At 30.1% G+C, this 7,922-nt stretch overlaps 1 long non-coding RNA gene across 1 annotated transcript; it reads left to right on the forward strand.

Moving 5' to 3' along the window:
- Positions 1-122: 122 nt before the first annotated feature.
- Positions 123-6,657, forward strand: LOC132735010 (uncharacterized). Its single transcript, XR_009626397.1, has 4 exons — positions 123-235; positions 1,881-1,960; positions 4,162-4,244; positions 6,525-6,657. It is a non-coding gene; the product is annotated as an uncharacterized LOC132735010 (long non-coding RNA).
- Positions 6,658-7,922: the final 1,265 nt, after the last annotated feature.

Here is a 7,922-nt window from a genome sequence, read left to right on the forward strand (position 1 = left end):
ATTTGGTATTTCATGCACCGGCTCTGTTTTTAACCTATGACTTATTGTCAATATGAACTCTTTGGCTTATTGTAAAAATCATCATCAGTTTATCACATTTACTATTTTTCCATTATACAGTCATTTGTTGTAAACTGTAAATATGGCATATCTTTACTGATTTCCATGGTGTATTTCAGGTGCACAGTATGAAGTGGTAACATCTACAAAAGCTAACGTAATGCGAGCCAGCCAAGTAAGTTGTCCATATATATTGACATGATTCCCTCCATAATATCATTCTCTCTTGACTGACACAGGACTAATAAACTTTTTCTGGAATTAATGTTATATTTATGACTTTAACCAACATAAGCTTAAACAGTTGTATCCAGATTATTTCCAACATTAGCGTAAATAATAATTTTCAGATTATATACAACATTTTTTCAGATTATATACAACATTAGCATAAATAGTAATTTTCAGATTATATACAATATTGGCATAAATAGTAATTTTCAGATTATATACAACATTAGCATAAATAGTAATTTTCAGATTATATACAACATTAGCATAAATAGTAATTTTCTGATTATATACAACATTAGCATAAATAGTAATTTTCAGATTATATACAACATTGGCATAAATAGTAATTTTCAGATTATATACATCATTGGCATAAATAATAATTTTGAGATTATATACATCATTGGCATAAATAGTAATTTTCAGATTATATACAACATTGGCATAAATAGTAATTTTCAGATTATATACAACATTGGCATAAATGATAATTTTCAGATTATATACATCATTGGCATAAATCGTAATTTTCAGATTATATACAACATTGGCATAAATAGTAATTTTCAGATTATATACAACATTGGCATAAATAGTAATTTTCAGATTATATACAACATTGGCATAAATAGTAATTTTCAGATTATATACAACATTGGCATAAATAGTAATTTTCAGATTATATACAACATTGGCATAAATAGTAATTTTTCAGATTATATACAACATTGGCATAAATAGTAATTTTTCAGATTATATACAACATTGGCATAAATAGTAATTTTCAGATTATATACAACATTAGCATAAATAGTAATTTTCAGATTATATACATCATTAGCATAAATAATAAGAAATATACATCATTAGCATAAATAATAATTTTCAGATTATATACATCATAAGCATAAATAATAATTTTCAGATTATATACATCATAAGCATAAATAATAATTTTAGCATAAATGATAATTTTCAGATTATATACAACATTAGCATAAATGATAATTTTCAGAATATATACAACATTAGCATAAATGATAATTTTCAGATTATATACATCATTAGCATAAATGATAATTTTCAGATTATATACAACATTAGCATAAATGATAATTTTCAGATTATATACAACATTAGCATAAATGATAATTTTCAGATTATATACATCATTAGCAGAAATAATAATTTTCAGATTATATACAACATTAGCAGAAATAGTTATTTCCAACTTATATCAAACATAAGCATAAATAGTAATTTCAAGATTATATCCAACATTATTGTGAACAGTGATAGATTATATCTAACATAAGCATAAAGTAAAACAAAGATTTCCAGATTATATGTATCAAACATAAACAGTAATACATGTATACAGATTACAATGTATCCAACATTAGCATGAATTGAGATTTCCCAATCATGACTCACATAAGCATAAACTGTGATTTCAAGATCATATTGAACAATAGCATAAACAATAATTTTAAGATTACATGTATATGAACAGTAATTTCCAGATAATGTACAGCAATATATAAACAGTAATTTCCAGATTATATCCAGATATGCTTGTATTATAGGAGACTGGAGGTGACACCTGGTGGCCAGGATTTAACTGGATCATCTTGGCGTGCCCTGGATGTAGGCAACATATTGGCTGGTAAGTGTTTTATAACCGGTAGGGAATAATGAAAATGTACTTAATAATATTGTTGATAAATGATGTGTAGATTGTACATGTATTAATTAAAGATCCTGTAACACAATTTTTTATGGTTTTATATCATGACAATGATCCTCAAATTAAGATTTATCAATTTTGTAAGTTTCAAAAAAGCATTATTTAGACAGATATTACCGAATTTAACATTTCATGTAAATAAAGGGAGGTAATGAAATTGATTTTCTATAAAGACTATGTCAAATTTTTCAATAAGAAATGAATACATATATTTTAATGATTAAATATATGTACAAAATAAAATATTTTCAGTTTATATTTTACATATCCTTCGATGTTTGAAAATTGTTTTATAAGCATACATATACATATATGTAATTTCATTTAACTGTTGTATACAACTTCATTTACAACATACAAGATCTTTAAAGTACCAGGTAGTCTGACTGTAGTGCTTTCCCGCCCAGAAATTCTAACATCGGACAATATCATAGCAAATCTGTTATTTCCTGAATGATATTTTTTCAAAATCTTGGGCATTAGATTATTTACAATTACTCATCCTTTATCACTATGTACTAAGTTCCGGTTATATACGGTTAAAAATTATTGAATACTGAGGAATTACATTCCCGTGAAAAATAACAGTCTGCAAATGACTGATTTATTACGATATTAGCCGATGTTAGAAATTTTTTGGCGGGAAAACAGTACAGTAAGACTACCTTAATGTCAATTAAATGTTTGTTTGTAAATCTAATTAATTACAATTTTTTTATTGAAAAGAAAATTGACACAGTTTGAGATAAGAAGGTTATTTAGGCAATGAAATAAAAAAGTTATTAATTTTTAAGTACATGTACCAAGAATAAATCTGACAGCCCCCTGTAAACTTTACTCAGTGGCAGTTATTCAGGGCTTTGGGTAGCCTAAATCAACAGCCTAGACACATTCCATCCCGCTTTTTGTGTAAATTGATAAACCCTTTGTCTATCTGAAACAACATTTCCTTTACCACTAAGCAATATGGTCATTTAGTGCTCCTTTAGAAGGATAGCTACAATTGTTTCAATCTGCCAATAAGATGACTTCTAGAGCCAAGAAAAGGAAAACCTTATAAGTTATATTTTCTCCTGAATGAGCAGAATTTGATAAATTTCGATAGGAATCGTTTGTTGAAGTCCTCTACAAACAGACTTTTTCCTAGTCTTTTAAGGAAAAAGTATTATGCCCAGTTTGGGAAATTTGCATCGTAAAATTGCTTAATTGGGAAAAATATTTGGTACCTTTTGAAAACTCCTTAGTGCTCTTTTGGCATAGTATTTTGAATTATGCAAAATTGTTTATTCCAACCAATGCAAATATCATTCAAAAACATGAAAATATACGTCACAATTTGACAATAAAAGGTTTGGAAACATCTGTCTGATACCATAGTGGAATGAACTCCAGCAACTTTGTCAGTTTTGTTATTGAGAATTTCAGTTCAATTGGGGAAATAAGCATATTTGCCATTGGGAATAGGTCTGGTAATTTGACCCATGGTGACACTGGGAAAAGGCATAAAAGGCATTACAAATATAGGTAAAATTGTGGCAGTCTGCTTAGCTTAAAAAAAACCCATCTTGTTTTGTTAACTGCTGAGTAGTTTTGATGAAACTCAAGGGGAATAATTCTAGAGTGGTCGTTTACAAATATAGCACTTCACATTCTACTCTGCTGAACAAGATGGTTGCTGATGCTGAAAATAGAAATAAACTTTAAATAAATGACTGTCCTCTGTGCAGATTTTGGTGATACTTACAGTTAAAAAGTTGATTTTGGTGATACTTAGAGGAAAATTTTTTTGTTGGCACTGAATGAAAATAGCAATTTTGTACTCATCAGCTTTGCAAGATAAATGCTAAAGCTAAAAATAGAATTAAATTTTTAAATGACATCCCTTATTCTTTCCTGGTCTTGAACTAAATTGTCATTGAATTTGAGTAATAATTGGTTGTTATGGTGAAATGTAGCTTGATTTGTTTTGTAAGTTATTTTACACAGGATGTTCATGAGAGTTGAAATAAAAATGTCACCTTTAAATAATATCATTAAATATTTTTCAAAAAACATATTTTAGAATTTAATAAACAGGGATTGTATTTTTCATAGAATATTTTCTGTTTTTACATTTTCAGGGAATATATACCACAGGATGTAAATGATAAAGAACATTCCACATTTTTTGGATTGGTGCTGGGAAATATTTTATATGAAAATGGTGATAATGTTTTTTGTGTCGCCTTGAAAAGGTGACATATAGGGGTTACTTTTGTCGGCGGTGTCGGCGGCGGCGGCGTCTGTGTCGGCGTCGGCGTCCGCTAAAGCTTGTCCGGAGCATAACTCAGTCACTATAAGTCTGATTGACTTCAAACTTGGTATGCATGCTTCTTTCAATAACCCGAAGTGCAGTGCACAAGGACCGGTACTCTGCAGTTCTTATTTTTTGAGTTATTGCCCTTTGTTAATTTTCATACTTTAATTTTGTCCGGGCCATTTCTCTTCAACTAAAAAAGCTATAGACATGAAACTTCATAGGATGATAGATCTCATTTAGAAGAAATGCAGTGCACAAGAACCAGTACTCTGCACTTCCTAATTTTTGAGTTATTGCCCTTTGTTAAATTTTCATACTTTATTTTTGTCCGGGCCATTTCTCCTAATGTATAAAAGCCATGGACTTGAAACTTCATAGGATGATAGGTCTCATTAAGAAGAAGTCCAGTGCACAAGAACTGGTACTCTGCATTTCTTATTTTTTGAGTTATTGCCCTTTGTTTATTTTCATTTTTTAATTTTGTCCGGGCCATTTCACCTTAAGTATAAAAGCTTTGGACTTGAAACTTCATAGGATGATAGATATTATTATTAAGAAGTGCAGTGCACAAGAATCGGTACTTTGCATTTCTTAATTTTTGAGTTATGGCCCTTTGTTAATTTTCATACTTAATTTTTGTCCTGGCCATTTCTCCGAAAGTATAAAAGTTATGGACTTGAAACTTCATAGGATGATAGGTCTCATTAAGAAGAAGTGCAGTGCACAAGAACTGGTACTCTGCATTTCTTATTTTTTGAGTTATTGCCCTTTGTTTATTTTCATTTTTTTTAATTTTGTACGGGCCATTTCTCCTTAAGTATAAAAGCTATGGACTTGAAACTTCATAGGATGATAGATCTCATTAAAAAGAAGTGCAGTGCATAAGAACTGATACTCTGCATTTCTTATTTTTGAGTAATTGCCCTTTGTTGATTTTCTTACTTTATTTTTGTCCTGGTCATTTCTCCTCAAGTATGAAAGCTATGGACTTGAAACATCATAGAATGATAGATCTTATTGATAAGAAGTGCAGTGTACAGAAATGCTGCTCTGCACGTATTATTTTTTTAGTTATTGCCCTTTGTTATTTTTCATATTTCATTTTTGGTCCTGGCCATTTCCCCTAAACTACATTGTTCACAAGGCGACACATCCGACTCGCGGAGTTCTAGTTTTGCTTTTATATCTTTTTGTCACAGGGTGAGAAAAATGTGCAGTCTGACCAGGACTCGAACCAGGACCTTCGGAATACTGTTCCACTTCTATATCGACTAAGCTATAAGACCGCTTACACATCCTCTCCCCTAAATAGTGAATAGTTCTGAACTGTGACATTTTGAAAGAAAAATGGAAATCTTGATACATTTAAATTGTATAAAATTATTTCTCACACTGGAGTGCTAGTCCCTGTAAGGCAGAGGTGTATGTGACCAGTTCATGGCCCAACCAGTCTGCAGTACCATGTTGTCCGACTTCATTCTATAATGGTGGCAGCTCAATTTTTGTGTTTTCATAAAAAGAGAAATTTGAAAAAAGGTCAATTTGTAAAGTCATAGTGGGGCAGGAATTACACTAATTCAGCAAGTTGACTGTCTGTTTAAATACTCTTCAAAGTGGAGGTAATGCAATAGCAGGGTTCTACATTACTTAAACATGTCATTAACTGAATTGGTATTTCATTTTATTTTTTATAAGCTCAACTATTCATTATTATCATTATTTATAAAATAATAATGAATTATTGCATTTTAGCATTTAACACCTCTAAGTTTTACCGTTGAATACATCTAGGTTTTACCATTGAATACCTCTAGGTTTTACCATTAAACAACTTTAGGTTTTATCATTTAACATCTCAAGGTTTTACCATTGAACACCTTTAGGTTTAACCAGTGAACACCTCAAAGTTTTACCATTTAACAATTCTACGTTTTACCAGTTAACACCTCCAAGTTTTACCATTGAAGAGAGAGATGAGTTTGTTGCTAGCACAAACAGTGTGCCAGGTTTTTGTATTATATAAAACGATGGTCGCCCTTCAAAAAGACTGACATCTATGTAATATCAGTTTGTAAAATCAGTTGGTCTTGCAGGTAGAAATATTGAGACTAAGTGTATAGTATATCTGACATTCTTTTGCTTTGTATTTCAGTCACCTGATAAATATTATGTTTTGTATTTCAGATGCAGACAATTTGATAGTTTTACCAAAGTCTTACAACAGCTGACAGGATTGATCGATGTTGCTTGGATTGTTGATGATCTTATTTCACATATCATGACTATGCAAAATAAATTGTACATTACCAAGGCTGTATATGATTGCCTTATTTTAATTCTATACAAACACATAGACATGTAGATATTGGATTATTCATTTCCAGGGCTTACTGCAATTCTGTATGCTTCATTATCAGCCTACATTTAGATATGCATTTTCCAGGGCTTATCACAATACTGGGAGCTTTATGATTAGTAAAGATATGCATTTCCAGAGCTTACTGCAGTTCTGTATGCTTCATTATCATGTTCATTGAAATATGCATTATCCAGGGCTTATCACAATTAATACTGAGAGCTTTATAATTATTACAGATATACATTTCCAGGGCTTTGAATTGTTTTTAGGTGCTTCATTAGGAAACTGTATAGAATAATTTTTATTGGGCCCTCAGTGTGCGTGAGTGTATCCAATTTGCACTTAAACTATACATACAACATCGCAAATAAGTTTTATATAATTAGATATATTTTTATATTATATTCCTGATTAAATTGTGTGTATTTTATTTTCTTCAAAAAATGTTGCTAATATACATTTCTATATAGATTAAGAAAAAATCTCTAATGATCTAATGATGTTGAGTTTGTTATGTTTATATGTCATGTGATCACAGTTATTTGATAAATCTATAAATAAATGCAACTTGAAAAATGAAAGGTCTACCTATCAAATCTGATATTTACCAAATCTATTATGTATATACATAAGCTATTATTATTTCCCACGTTATAGAAAAATTCGAGCTGTATACTTTCAATGTGTGACAATTTTGCTTTTTATTTTCTTTATTTTTTTTGGTGGGGGGGGGGGGGGGGGGAGGGGTGATGTTTTTTTATCAGATGATTATGAAAAAAGTTAAGGGATGTAACTCTTGTTCATTATTTTATCATGCTTAATTCCTCTTTATTTAAGATTTAAATGTACTATTTTTTTTATTTGCTTAAAATACTCTTATTGCACAAATTTATTGAAATCCAGGAAATTGTCACCGAATACTTCTAATATGAATAAGAGAATGCACAATTCATTACTGGGATTTCTGAATTCCCTTATATACGACCAATTAAAGCTGCATGCCTCCAGATATGGCAAAATATTCCCAGAAAAATCAAAATTTTAGAGAAAAATGTACTTAGATTTTAAATTAGAGATTCAAGATTCAAGTATTAATTTACATGTTTGTACGATTAATGACTGAATTTGCAGTACTTATCTCAGTATTTCTTCTGCGTGACTAATGCAGTACAGGCTATTTGTGCATATAATGACCTCTTTTAGGTAAATTACTCGGATTGAAG

This window comes from Ruditapes philippinarum, unplaced genomic scaffold (genome assembly GCF_026571515.1).
Source record: "Ruditapes philippinarum isolate M1 unplaced genomic scaffold, ASM2657151v2 ctg14406_1_1_1_1, whole genome shotgun sequence".
In the NCBI taxonomy this organism is placed as follows: Eukaryota; Metazoa; Mollusca; class Bivalvia; order Venerida; family Veneridae; genus Ruditapes; species Ruditapes philippinarum.